The 15269-nt window shown below is 42.7% G+C and overlaps 1 long non-coding RNA gene across 1 annotated transcript in view; it reads left to right on the top strand.

The window, feature by feature from the left end:
* The window catches only part of LOC104005796 (uncharacterized), a 35452-nt gene extending 20576 nt beyond the window's left edge, over window positions 1–14876 (top strand). The window contains exons 6-7 of the long non-coding RNA XR_010155835.1: window positions 12717–12921; window positions 13087–14876. This is a non-coding gene — a long non-coding RNA (uncharacterized LOC104005796). The remainder of the gene's footprint in view (window positions 1–12716; window positions 12922–13086) is intronic.
* Window positions 14877–15269: the final 393 nt, after the last annotated feature.

The raw sequence follows: 15269 nt of genomic DNA, 5'->3' as shown, positions 1-15269 counted from the left end.
TCTGAATTCAAAACAAATAGCCCTGAATAGTAAATTCTCTATTCACTGAATAGAGAATTCATGTTCAATGTTTTGTCAATGTTTTCATTGTAGGCAAACCTGAGACCAATTTTCTTAGGAAGACAATGCCATAAATGTTGATGAGGCTCCCTAGTTAACCCCCACCCCAAACCAAACCAAACAAGACTTTTTATCCAGTTAAATATGTTGTAGTCCCCTCTGAGATCCCCACCACTCTTTGCTATTCATATTTTTACTATTTTTGTGATTAGCATAAGTAATAGAAAGAGAAATTAATATCTGCAGAGCACTTTATCCACATGTACTAAGTTGTACTTGTCTCCCAGCTCTATGTGAGGTATATGCATGAAGTACTGTTGTTCTGGGATCTTTGGGATTGGGATGTCGCTTTTCTGGCCGGAAATCTCTTTGGCTGGTGGTGCCTTTGCCCAAGTTTTCTCAGGCCCTCTGGGCTTGTTCCGCCCACTCGGCCTGGCAGGCTGTGCTCAGCTCATGCTACTGGCCCTTGATCACACGCCTCTAAGGGAGACTGAGTCAGGTGTGGAGCAGCAAGGGATGTGTAAGCGAGCGTGGGATCTGGCCACTGCGCACAAACACGCTGGCTGCTGCCAGGGGGCAGGCAGTTGCGAGTGCTGGCACGGGTGCCAGCGCTCTGTGAGGCTATGCTGGACCAGGCACACTGCAAGCAATTTCCCCAGCTGGCACCGGAAAATGCAGTGACGCCCAGAAGCTTGACGCCCAGAAGCTTGGAGATGCCTGCAACTCCAGGCCCCCAAAGAGGGAGTCACAGCCCTGGCTTGGGGAGCTCCCAGGTCTGGGCTCCCTGAAGGGCCTCAGGTGTTCTCTCCTCTTCACCCACAACATGGTGAGCAAGGGGCATGTTTCAGCCCTGTTTGTGTCACTCTTTTAGCCTTGCCATTTGGTGGGTCCCGAGTTCTTGTTCTGCCTTCAAGAAGAATGGGGTACACAGACAAGTGGAGGGTGAGCAAGGCGAAGAGGAGCTTTATTGAGAAACAGAATAGCTCAGAGGAGACCTGCAGTGGGCAGCTCCTTTCCATAGCCAGGGTGTCCCGACGAGTTTTCAGCTGTCAGCAGAGAGGGTAGCTCCTCTCTGCAGCTAGTCCTCCCACCATCTCCTCGGCTCCTCTCTGCAGCTGGTCATCACCTTGTCTCCCTGTCCTCTCTCCATCCTCTCTTCTGAGTCTGACTGACTCTGGGGGTTTTTAATGGGCCTCAGAGGGTAGGAAGTGTGTGCTGATTGGTCCATGGGTCGCCGTGGATGGGCCCAGGGAAAAGCACCACACGTTCCCACTCTGGTCCGTGGGACTGGCAGCCCGGCCCCCAGGCTTCAGGCCCCCCCTTGGCTTGAAGGTAGGAGTTTCCTGGGGACCCACCCCATTCTGCCCAGGAGTCTATCTGCTTCCTGCTGCTGTTCATGGTGCCCAGGCTGTTCTTGCCAAGGGGCACCTGCAGGCCAGCGCCAGGCTGTCCTCAGCACCCCCTGGTCTCCCTCCCATGTTCATTAGTTCCCAAAGTCCAGAGAGGGCAGAGATGACAGGGGCCAGGTGTCTCAGCGGTGCCCTGAGCCTGCGCACACCCAGCCAGGCTGCAACAGCGCCCGGGCTTGGCCCCATCCTTGCTCTGAGATCCGAGGGGGCGCTGGGAGTGGGGAGAGGCTAGACACTGGGAGCAGACACCTCTGAGCCTACCGGGGCAAGGGTGGCCTTCCTGGGCCCCTGAGAGTTCAGAGATGCCTGGTTCTACAGTTGCAGCTCGGCGTCTGCAGCTGTGTCCAGGAGGGCGGGGCTCCTGCCTGCTCCCAGCCCCTAAGAGCACAGGGAGGCAGGGGTCCATGTCCACAGCGGTGTCTTGGGTGGCTGCAGCCGCACCTGAAAGGTCCAGGCTGCTGCCTACTCCCGGCTCCCGCTGACTTCATGAAGGTGACACCGCCCCAGGCCCAGCTCCGCCTTGGGTCCCCTCTCTGCCCACCCCTTCATGTCTGACCGCACTGCTCTTCTGCCAGTAGGCAACTCGGCCTGGCCCCATCACGGCGGCTGCCAGAGCGGTGGGATGTGGGGGGCTCCCAGGGCAGGCTCCAGAGACTGTCACCTCCTCCCCGCAGCCTCCTCGCAGTGGTGGCCAGCAAAAGCAGCGACGTGGGGCCAGGGTCCAGAGCAGCAGAGGCTCTGGGCCTGGGATCAAGTCCCACCCAACTGCACAAGGGTTGGACAACAAAGTTGAAGTCCGCTGCCTCAGGGATGCGGGCCACAGGGGTCACACCGCTGCCACTGTCACTCCCACAGCCGCTCCCTCCATTACTGCCCATGCCCCTCTGCTGCTGCTATCACTGTGATCCTTATAACTGCCTCAGAGAAGTTAAATAAACAGATTTAAAAATTCAAGACGTAGGACGGGCGCTGTGGCTCATGCCTGTAATTCCAGCACTTTGGGAGGTGGAGGCGGGTGGAGCACCTGAGGTCAGGAGTTCGAGACCAGCCTGGCCAACATGGCGAAACTCTGTCTCTACTAAAAATACAAAAATTAGTCGGGCGTGGTGGCAGGTACCTGTAATCCCAGCTACTTGGGAGGCTGAGGCAGGAGAATCGCTTGAACCCAGGAGGCAGAGGTTGCAGTGAGCTGAGATTGTGCCACTGCACTCCAGCCTGGGCAGCAGAGCAAGACTCTGTCTCAAAAAAATAAAAAATAAAAATAATATAAAATAAAAATTCAAGATGTACATTATTATGGAAGAGAATTCATGGTTTTATTTTTTTCAGAATTGGCATAGACAATCCTGAATTTCTAATGGTTTAAGTGTGAAAATGTTTTTTTAAAGTCAAATATTTTAACTTAAATATATTTTTAAATGAATACTGAGTGCATGGAAAAATATATTCTGGACTTCAGTTCCTCAAACCCCACCTTCACCTGCAAATCATATGTTTTAGACCCTTTTCTTTTCTGAGTATTACCTTTTCTCTCCACCTACATTCCCTGCTAACCAGGATAGTCACTCTCATATGCAGCAGATGTGAAACCAAATGTTTGGGAGACAGTGTGGGTGGAGAGAAAAAGTGTAGCCTTGAGCATCAGACACATCCTTACCTTACTTAATTTACAGCATGCCCTTGAGCAAATGTTGTAACTCACTGAGTCTCAGTTTCCACTTTTGCAAATGTCATAATATCTATATCTTGCAGTTATTTTGAGGATTAAATGAGATATCATTTATATTGTCCTGAAGTGTAATTGGTTCCAAAATACTTTCCACCCTTGTTAGTAGTAAAATGAGTAATATTTAGCAATAAATTACTTTGCACTTCAGTTGTGGTTTAGAGTAGTGTGAAAGCTTGGATTGTTACTATTCCATAGGAATTAGCTCCTGGTTTTGGCCTGAGACTAACTAATGTCTAATCCTCAAAATTCCTATTCATAAGGTTCAATAATAAGCAGATGGGTTACACAACCCTAATTTTGCAGGTCACACTTACTTTTCCTCTTGATATAAGTTTTTGTCAGCAACTAAAAACATCCAGGTTAGTGAAAAAGTGTGATCAATATATAACAACACAGGAATTGTCTAAGAAGAATTCAGGAACAAGAGAATGTTGGGTAAATCGTAGGCTGATCATGAGAGAGCCACAGCTATAGAAAAAATCTGATTTAGAGAAACGATAATTTTTTGTGTTTTCTCTTACCCCTTCCCTCCCTTTAGTTCCCAATAATTTTATTTTATAGCAAAGATACTTAAAATAAAATTTTATTTTATAGCAAGGATAGGGTCTTTCTTTGTTGCCCAGGCTGGGGTACAGTGGCTATTCACAGGTGTGGTCATAGTGTACTACAGCCTCGAACTCCTGGCCTCAATCCTCCCACCTCAGCCTCAGAAGTAGGTTGGACTACAGATACACATTACCAATTTTAAATTTTAAAATGTAAAATTAAAATTTTGCCTTTCTTCACTTTTCTTTCTTTCCATTACTTAAACTTCATTTGACATTTATACAATCAAGAAATACAAACTGAGTCCTTACTACATGTCAGAAACTTGTAGAATACAATAATAAGTGAAACAGCCAGTCTTTGATTTCAAGAAGTTAACATTGGTTGGGAAGGCAGATAACTAGAGGTAAGTAACAATAAATAAAAAAGATGATTTCAGAGAATGCTAAATATTAAGGAAAATAAAGTAAATATGACAGAGAGTAACCAGGGAGCATCTTTAGATTGGGTGGTCAGAGAAGGCTTTCTAAAGAGAGCTTGAGCTAAGACCTGGCTGATAGGTCTGAGCCATTTGAAAATGTGGCAGGAAAATGTGATGCACAGAAGCCAAGAGAAGAAAACGTTTTAAGAAAGAGAGATTGGGCAATTGAATCTGCTGATAAAATAGGTGAGATGAAAACCAGAAGTGATTATTAAAGTTGGCCTTTGGTGACCTGGGCAAAAGCAGGGACAGTGGTGTGATCTGGATGCAAGTTCAGCTGCTGAGGCTAAGGGAAGAAGTCTGCCAAATGGAGAAACTAGTGATCAGGTTGTATATGCCCAGAAGCTGGCTAGATTGTTCTTTATAAAATAAAGTAAGCTCTAGTACCCCTAGTACCTCACAAAACAAATGCATCTACTTGGTTTGTATCACTTCTGACAAGTTGTGTTAATAATAATAGTAGAATTATTTATTATTTTACTACTGATTTCATATACTTTTGACTATTATATCAAGATCCTGAATTTTCCTTTTTAAATTCAACTTAATAATTTTTTAAAATTTTACTTTTGTAGAGACAAGATCTCGCTGTGGTGTGCAGGCTGGTCCTGAACTTCTGGGCTCAAGCCACCTTGGCCTCCCAACCTGCTGGGATTACAGGCACAAGCAACCACATCCAGCCTCCTTTTTTTTTTTTAGCAAGTGTGTAAGACCCTACGCTTCTGTCTCCTCTTCACCCCTTCCCATCTTCTTTCCTAACTGTGCCCATGAATGAATATATAATCAATTTGGGTGGAGTTTATCACTGAAAGCTTCCTAAACTGGGGAGTAAATCAGTTTGGCACAGTGGTTATGAGAGCAGATTTTGGCTGTGACCTGGCTTTATATGCTGGCTCTGCTCTTTACTACATATGTGAACTTGGACAAGTTACTTAACTTCTTTATGCTTCAATTTCTTCCTTTGTTAAAAGGGGATAATGTGCCAGGTGCAGTGGCTCATGCCTGTAATCCCAGCACGTTGGGAGGCTGAGGTGGGTGGATCACTTGAGGTCAGGAGTTCCAGACCAGCCTGACCAACAGGTGAAACCCCGTCTCTAATAAAATTTCAAAAATTAGCCAGGCCTGGTGGCATGCGCCTGTAATCCTAGCTACTCAGGAGACTGAGGCAAGAGAATCACTTGAACCTGGGAGGCAGAGGTTGTAGTGTGCCAAGATCACGCCACTGCATTCTAGCCTGGGCGACAGAGCGAGACTCAATCTCAAAAAAAAAAAAAAAAAAAAAAAAAAAGTAGGGGGGAGGCGGGGATAATGATAATGTTTTATAAGTGTTTTGTAGGTATCAATTTATCTAATTTCACAATAATCCTATAAGTAGTATAATTAAACTTATTTTACACATGAGAAAACCAAAGAACAGATGTTATCTGCCTTAGATCACAAAACTGGTAAATAGCAAACCAGAATTTGATCCTAGGCAGTGTGGTTCACAACCTAGAGCCCTTAACTGCAATGATGTCTCCCTGCCTGTCCTAAAGGGTCATGCTCTGTACTGTGTAGGCCTGAAAGCCCTTCTCCAAGTCTTGTTGGACCTGGGTGAACACCGGACCCAAAACAATACAATGCTTATATAGCCCAGCTAGAAAGATGACCTGAACTGGTCAGATTTTTTCACTCTGAGGAATTTGTTCTGAAAACATGGGAATAAGCTGCCACATGATGGTGTGAACTACAACTGAGAGGTCCAGTACAGTTGGGGCCTTGATGGCCACTGGGAGTCTTATGTGAAGAGAATCAGCAGAGGGAAGAAGAGAAAAAAAATAGGGCAGATGCACCATGACAAAACTAATTGGAAGGGCTTGTGACCTCTGAGGGAGCAGCCAGCCTCATTCCGTTCCTAAACTTTCTCAGGTCTGGTCTCCCGAAGGCCCAACTGTCCTTAGTTCTTTTCTTTTCTTTTCTTTTTTGAGATAGAGTTTCGCTCTTGTTGCCCAGGCTGGAGTGCAATGGCGTGATCTCAGCTCACTGCAACCTCCGCCTGCCAGGTTCAAGCAGTTCTCCCACCTCAGCCTCTCGAGTAGCTGGGATTACAGGCATGTTCTACCACACCCGGCTAATTTTGTATTTTTAGTAGAGACAGGGTTTCACCAAGTTGATCAGGCTGGTCTCAAACTCCTAACCTTAGGTGATCCACCCACCTCAGCCTCCCAAAATGCTGGGATTACGGGCGTGAGCCACCGCTCCTGGCCGAGTCCTTAGTTCTTTGAGTGAGTCCACTGTGTATCCTTCCAAAAAAACAACAAACAAAAAATGCAGCTGTTATAGCAAAGAAAAATCCTTTACTTAACCTAGCATGGATGGTTCTCTGTTCCTTGTAAAATAATAACAGCAACCACAAAACAACCTTATTTAAAAATGGGCAAATAATTTGAACATACATTTCTCTAAAGAAGACATACAAATAGCCAACAAAGTATATAAAAAGATACCCAAAATTACTAATCAACAGGGAGATATTAATACAAATCAAAACCACAATGAGTTAACACGTTACACCAATTAGGATGGTTATTGTTTAAAAAAAAAAAAAAAGGCCAGACATGATGGCCCACACCTGTAATCCCAGCACTTTGGGAAGTCGAGGCAGGCAGACTGCTTGAGCCCAGGAATTTGAGGCCAGCCTGGGCAACATGGCAAAGCCCCCTCTCTACAAAAAATACAAAAATTATCCGGGCATGGTGGCACGTGCCCATAGTCCCAGTACTCAGGAGGCTGGGGTGGGAGGATCGCTTGAGCCCGGGCGGCAGAGGTTGCAGTGGGCAGCGGAGCGAGACCCTGTCTCAAGAAAAATAAAATATAATTATAAATATAAATAAAACCAAATAAAAAGATAAGTATTGGTGAGGTTGTGAAGAAACTGGAACACTAGTATGATGTTGGTGAGAATGTAAAATGGTACTACAGCTATGGAAAACAGTATGGAGATTCTTCAACAAATTAAAAATAGAACTACAGTATAATACAGAAATCCTTCTTCTGGGTATATTTCCAAAAGAATTGAAATCAGGATCTCATAAAGATATCTGCACCTTCATGTTCACTGAAGCAGTATTCACAATAGTCAAGATATGAAATCAACCTAAGTGTCCATCAACAGACAAATGGATAAACAAAATATAGCATATGCTAGAATATTATTCTGCCTTAAAAAGAAAAAAGTTCTGACACACACTATAATATTGATGAACCTTGAGGACATATTAAGTGAAGTAAGTCAGTCACAAAAAGACAAATACTGTATGTTCCACTTATATGAGATACCTAGAGTGGTCAAATTCATAGAAAGAGAAAGTAGAATGGTGGCTACCAGAAGCAGGGCAGCAGTGGGGGTTGAGGGGAGATGGGGAGTTGTTTAATGGGCATAGAGTTTCAGTTTTGCAAGATGAAAAGAGATCTGAAGATTGGTTGTACAACAATGTGAATGTACTTAGTACTACTGAACTGTACACTTCAAAATGGTTAAGATAATAAATGTTTTATTAGGTATATTTTACCACAATTAAAAAGCCAACAAGCAAACAAAACCAACCAACCAACAAAACAAACAAAAACCAACAAGAAGAAAAATGTTGTCAGTCATATTGAGACCATAGTGAGTCTGCGTTATTGAGAGAAATAGAGAGTTTGGGGAAAAATGCCTGTTGAGTGAGGAAGACGTGAACTCAGTCACTTACATGTCCAGGTACGGTGTTCTACAGTGCACCAAGTAGAAATGTCCAGTCATGAGCTGGGGTACAGGCCTGAGGCTAGGAAGACAAAGCAGTAGCCCTTTACTGCAGGATTGATTAGACGAGAGAGGGCACTGGTTAGGACAAAGGAATCAGGCAGAGGACCATTACCATAATTCTAGTTTAGGAGAACAGTATTGGTATGGCCATACCATACTGTTGGCCATGCCAATTGGTATGACCATTTCCCCAGAAAGGGGAAGCTGGAGCCTGAGCAGGCGGTAGAGACTATTGCAAGTTCAGTAAGAGACACATATGTCTGGGGACATGCAAACATATTCAATTGGCAGTCAGTTTGCCTCCTGAAAGGGTGACTGGAGCTGAGAACCTACATTGCCTCTAGTGCAGCATTTCCTTAGGTAGGCTCTGAGTCCTCTGAGAAATGATTCCCTCTGATATTCACAGTGCACATGAATATATCAGAGGCCCTCAGAGTCTTCTGGGAAAGGGAATTGCTTAATTTTGTTAAACCTAGGTTTTCCTAAACTCATGTGACTGCCCTGCCTTTTTTTTCATAAAACATCTATTAATTTAATGAGGACTACACTTTGGGGAATTGTTCTCCGGTTCGTGAAGATATTTCTTAGTTGACAAAGGGAAGCAAAGGAGAAACTGGTTAGATAGTTGATAAATCTGTGAATATTCAATGTGTCCCTATTAAGTCACCAAAACAGACTGAGGAAGCTTCCAAAAACCCAGGCCTGGCCTGGAAACTGAGGACACTAACCCCTCTGCATGGGGAGCGGTGGTGAAGTTTGCTGGGGGCTTTGATCAAAGACAGCTTGCTGTCTTGGCTTTCTCCCTACACTGCATGTGCTAGTGAAGCCTGGCCAATCCCTCCCCTAGTTCTTTTTTATCCTCTACATTGGCTCCTTGTCCTTGCTTTTCCATTTGCATAACTAATGCACACAACACAGAGTTCCCGCAATTTTAAAGACAGCTGGCCAGCACATCTTGGATGCTGATGTCAGGAAACATCTGGAAGAGGGCTAAAGTTACTGTAGGCCCATCTGAGAACAATGGAAACACATTAATATGGAAAATTCAGTATTGGGGTTGGGGGGTGGCTTGTGTAAATAAAAATGGCTGTCAGACCAACTTATAAAAGTCTTGCGCAAAACCTTATTGTAGTTTTGGCACTAATACCACGGAGCAATTGAGTGGTAGGCCAGCTAAAACTGAAATATTGCTGCTTTGTTTTGTATATGTATCATTGAGACCTTCCTTTTCTTAAAAGGTTTCCTAGAAGTCCTGCCAGCTCAGCAAGATATTCTATTCTAAAAAGTTCATAAAATAGTGTTTTACTTTATAATAATATTAAGATGATCTCCCTTCTTTCTCCTTGTTCCCTCTTGCTCAAAATATAAGGATATAAAATAGAGTTCTGATACACCTTTTTCTGCTATCTCTAAGAAGTCAGTGTTGGCCGGGCATGGTGGCCAACCTCCTGTAATCTCAGCACTTTGGGAGGCTGAGGCGGGTGGATCACCTGAGGTCAGGAGTTCGGGACCAGCCTGATCAACATGGAGAAACCCTGTCTCTACTAAAAATACAAAATTGGCCGGGCGTGGTGGTGCATGCCTATAATCCCAGCTACTCGGGAGGCTGAGGCAGGAGAATCTCTTGAACCCAGGAGACGGAGGTTGTGGTGAGCCGAGATCACGCCATTGCACTCCAGCCTGGGCAACAGGAGTGAAATTCTGTCTCAAAAAATAAAAGAAGTCAGTGTTAGTAGAAATATTAAGGTTTACAAATATTTAAATGTGAACATTATAGAATGTGCACGAAAAATTTACATGTGAACATTCTTTTTCTATTTTTTCTTTTGAGACAGAGTCTCTCTCTGTCACCCAGGCTTGACTGCAGTGGTATATTGTGTGATCTCAGCTCACTGCAGCCTCCACCTCCCAGGCACAAGCAATCCTCCTGCCTCAGCCCCTTATCCTGAGTAGCTGGGACTACAGGCACATGCCACCACACCTGGCTAACTTTTGTATTTTTTGTAGAGACGGAGTTTCAAATATTGCCCAGGCTGGTCTCAAACTCCTGGACTCAAGCAATCCACCCGCCTTGGCCTCCCACAGTGCTGGGATTACAGAAATGAGCCACCGCACTGCAACATTATTTTTCAGGGCTGTGTGGCATAGTAGTTAAATAAACAGATTTTGGAGTTTGAATTCTAGCTCCTCCTCTTACCCAACTATATGAAACTTTGAGAAAATTACTTAATTAGCATAACTTCATTTTGAAAATTATGATAACTATTTTTGCCAGTTGGAATTGTCATGAGGAGTGCACAAGCTAATATATGTTTGCAGTGCTTAATGATTAGTTGTCCAGGTTAGCTATTCTTACTGTGGTTTTGTTGCTATATAAGGATTAAGAAGAAATCCCTGCTATAATCTATTTTGCAATCCAACTCCAAAACACTGAGCATTTGCTTTCAATTTCCTGTCCAACAGATATATGTTTTGGAATCAGGGTTTCTCCCCCTAAGTGTTATTTTAAAGTTCTACCTACTGTTTCACTTTATTTTGTAGAAACTGAAAATGGCATCTTGTCTCTTGTACAACTACAAGTTCATGATTACTATCTCATATTGTTTTCTGACATTTGAATTCTTGGTCTTGATACCTGCTTTTTCCCTCTGAAAGCTTGTTGGATTTTCTCCTATTTCTAAGGGTCTGACATTTCACAATGGTCTATTTTCATCCATTGTCTAGGTATTTTGAGGGCGCTATCAATCTGGCAGCTCACATCCTTTGGTTTTTGAAATCTTGAATTATTGATTTATTATGAGCTCCTCCCCATCAATTTTTCTGTTCTCTTTCTTTCTGGAACTCCTGTTTATTGAAATATTGTACCTTGTAGACTGATCCTCTGATTGTTTTTTCTTTCCTATTGTCCTTTTCTTTGTCTTTTAGCTTTATTTTCCTAGTTTCTCAACTTTATCATATAAACTGTCTAAGTTTTAAAATTCCATTATTATATTTCAAATTTCTAAGAGTTATTTTTTGTTCTTTTTATTTCATCCTATTCTTATAACATCTTTTTACTTCTCTGAAGATATTATTAGCTTTTTAAAAAGCTTTTATTTCCCTGCATATTCTCAAGACTTTGTTTCCTCTCTAGTTTTTGTTTTGTTTTGTTTTTCGTTGTTTGTTGTTGTTGTTTTTTTTTTTTTTTAACTTTTGTGTGTTCTGTCTCTCTCTTCTTTGGTAGAGGCTTTTTTCAGATGTCTGATAATTCTGGCCCTTCACTTGTATTTTAGAACTAATGGGCACCTCTGTGCCATGGATGAAGCTTGTTACCTTTTGTCTTTAGAATGATCAGTCTGGGCCATTTCTATGGGAGGGGGATGTCCTTGTCTTTAGGTCTTTTTTCTTGGTCTGAGCAAGTTTTCTAGAAGGTAAATGTCTCCTCTCCTTCCTAGAATGGTTCCTTATGCTGGCTGCCTCTGTTCTGGAGGTTGAATTTGGACTGAGAATAGTGCTTCATTATATAAACCTTTTTTCAAATCTGTCTGCTTTCAGCATAATATTCCCACTCTTTATCGTGCCTAGTGTCCTAGCTCTGGCTTAGAGACCCTCTGTTATATCTTCTGCAGCAGTCACTAAACTGCATTTGGGAGGGAGGCTTTTGGGGTAGCCTACCCTGGGAAATGGCTTGCTTCTTGGTTTCCCCTGTGCTGATTTAGAATTTAGCCTTCTTAGTTTGTTACGTGATATGCAAAGTATCCTATTTTTTAGCTCTTAAAATTTTGTTGCTGTCATTATTTTCTCCCCCTTTTAATTTGTTAAAATCCTTTTATTTTTAATTTAATAGAGGTTTGGGGGTAAACACATTTGTTCAATCAGCCATCTTTAATCAGCATTTTTAAAAAGATATTCTTGGCCAGGCACGGTGGCTCATGCCTGTGATCTCAGCATTTTGGGAGGCTGAGGTGGGAGGATTGCTTGAGCTCAGAAGTTCAAGGCTGCAATGAGCCATGATCATGCCACTGCACTCCAGCCTTGGTGACAGAAGGAAAGCCCATCTCAGAGGTTTATCAGTCCATTCTTGTGTTGCTATAAAGGAATACTCAAGCTTGGTGATTTATAAGGTAAAGAGGTTTATTTTGGCTCATGGTTCCACAGGCTGGATGAGAAGCATGCACCAGCATCTGCTTCTGATGGGGACTCAGGAAGCTTCCAATCATGGCAGAAGGTGAAGGGGAGCTGATGTGTCACATAGCAAAGAGGGAGCAAAAGAGACAGTGAGGAATTGCTAGGCTTGTTTTAAACAACCAGATCTCTTGTGAACTCACAGAGTGAGAACTCACTCATTATGTCGAGGACAGCACCAACCCTCTTATGAAGGATCCACCCCCATGACGCAAACACCTCCCAAGAGGCCCACCTCCAACACTGGAGGTCACATTTCCACATGAGACTTGGAGGGTATAAACATCCAAACCAAAATGAGGGTGGGGAGGAGATATTCTTAATGTAATACTTTTTTTCTGAAAAATTAGATTTTCTGTGCCAGAATCCCAAATCTAAGAACTCTAAGATAAAGTAATGTGCCTGAGAATAGCTTTGTAAACGTGTTCATTTAATTTCTAACTGGGTTTTAATATTTTGGCCGTCATAACTGTTGTGTGGTAAATATTTCTGTTTGTTGGCAAAACCCTTTTGGGTTGTTCATCACCTTTTATGTCATTATAGATGTAAACAACATGTGTGCTCCAGATGGACTCTGAAATCCAGGCTCCCACTTTATGACACACTCCTCTACAACACCAGAGACTCCCAAACACAAGGCCTTATATTGACTCATTTCAGCTCACATCCTGGCGACTCTCAAGAGAGAAACCTCAGAGTGACTAAAATCTCCATAATGAGAAGACATGTACATTCAGTATCTATTTTGGTAGGAGACTTTATATTCAGCCTTCTTTCTGTTGAGTAAGACGTGGAGATTTGGACTTAGGGTGGGCTGTATGTGGGGTGGAGAGTAACAAGATAAGCAAGGAATTAACTCCATAGTAAATGTTAACATTTTCTACATCTTTAACCCCAATTTTATGTGCCAAAGAAAGAATCCCCACAACTGATACCTTCCTGGCAGATCTGACTTCAGGAAAGGCAACTCAGGCAGATATTCGAGTAGGCCTAGACTGTGTGGGCCTGTGACCAGTCTCACAACAAAACAGAATCAACAGCCTTGCAGTCTCAGAAATGCAGTGGTCATTCTGGTAAGCAATAGTCAAAACTAAAATTTCTTAAACTGATTTTTTGCCTCTATGGTCAAAGGAGAACTGATCCTACTTGTTATTTCATAGATGGAAAAAATCCATTTGCCAATCAGGATGTGTCTGATACTCCTTTTTTTTTTGGTTTCAAGAGTAAAGTCAAGAAAAGCTGCTTTTTGAAAGTCAAAGAATCACAGTAGTTGTTATTTCTTAGTGCTTACTATTTGCTACATGCTTCACATACGTGGTCTCATTTAATCTTCCCAAACAATTTTGCCATAATATTATTACAACCATGTTGAATCTGAAAATAATAATAATAATAATAAGGCTTAGAGAGGTTGAGTAACTTACCTAAGGTTACCAAATTAGTAAAGACTGAACTGGGATTTAAAAGCAAGATTTGTAGAATTTTTCTCCAAAACCCAGAATCTCTGCATTGAGCCAGCCTGCCATTCTGAGACAGGCAACGTTCATAACACTTGCATATTGTTTGTACAGTGTTCATTTTTTAATGTAGGGCACATTTCATACATACCAAGGGGAATCATATGCTTATTCTTGCTAGTATATGGCAAACTTGTCCATTCTATAATACAAATATGACTGATGACTGCTGTCATCAGCCCAGCAAATCACCTTTCATCACAGGTACACAGATGACAAATACAGAGTACGGAAGGAGTCAGCTGAAGGTGCTGCTTGCCTGGGCTGTCTTTTTTTGTTGTTGTTGTTACATCTGCCACTTCGTTTATTTTATTTGCAGGAGTTGAAACCAATTTTAAGGGAGATTTTCATTTTCCCCCTAAACATGAATCATTCAAGTAAAACCAACTTAACTATAGAAATGTAGCAAAGTAAGGGGAAAGCAGCACAACAACCCAAGAGGCAAAGGCTGGGGGGAAGGGGTGGGTGCAGTCTGCGTATAACATATGCACAAATGCCTTATGATTCACCTGCTCAGGACCGCCTCCCCAGAAGGCAAGCACAAGGGCCCATTTTAAGAGGATGTTTCCCCCCAAACATCTGAGAATGCTTCAACTTAAACAGCTTACGGTTAAAAAGACAAAAAAGAAAGCAAAACTAACCAAAGAAACTCCAAAAAACCCCATGAACCACCCAGCCATAACTGCCTTCCTTAATCGATCATAGGAGTTTCATTTTATAAAAAGATAAATAAAAAACATTGAAAAAAATATTTTATCATGTTATATTTGTAAAGATAATAGAATTCATACGTTTCTTGGAAAACAGACCAGACACTGCCCTCCAGTTTCCACCCCATTGCTGGGAGGATCAGCAGGACTAGAAAGTTTGGGATACTGGAGCTGCTGGTGGAGAATGGGAAGTCCAGCCCAGAAGAAATTAGGAAATAGGGCTCAGGGGCACGTGAGGTGTGGTTAGGAGCAACTCCACGTGATACATGGCTGCGCAGAAAAGGGGAACACAGGTGATCGGAAAGGCCTTAAACTCCTCCTTGACATACAAAACCGATTTTCACAAAGATCCAGGCAGTTTGGTCCCAAACTAAGGTGAACACTTCAAAGTTTATTCACATGCTTTACTTTCTCTTTTAAGAATCATCGTTTCCCAAATTAAATTAGATTTAAATTCTAATGTTACTTCACATGCCTAAAAAAAGAAAAGAAAAAAAAAAGAAAGGCTTTTAAAATCAGGACAGGGGAGAAGAGATTGAAAATCATCAAATTAGTCCTCTTAGCTCCAAATGAAATGAAATTAAGAACAAAAACTCTGGGCCTACCGCACCGATTGCAGCTGCAGCTTGCAATGGCACCTTGGGCTGTCATTTTATCTAAAACAATCACTGCTCCATAGAAAGACTGCAAAGACTTGGAGTCCTGTGTTTCAGTCCTGGTGTTGGTGGTAACCAGTTGTATTGGGCTTGTTACCGACGAAGAAAACTCACCTTTGTTAAATGCCCAGTGTGTATTGGGCACAGCTTTCTTTTTTAATTTATGTAGTTTTCTTTAGAAGCCCATACGTGTCCAAGGGTTATGAAGGATGC

The sequence above is a fragment of the Pan troglodytes genome, chromosome 2 (assembly GCF_028858775.2).
Source record: "Pan troglodytes isolate AG18354 chromosome 2, NHGRI_mPanTro3-v2.0_pri, whole genome shotgun sequence".
Taxonomy (NCBI): Eukaryota; Metazoa; Chordata; class Mammalia; order Primates; family Hominidae; genus Pan; species Pan troglodytes.
The sequence above is the reverse complement of the archived record's forward strand: the minus strand, read 5'-3'. Positions and strand labels throughout refer to the sequence as shown.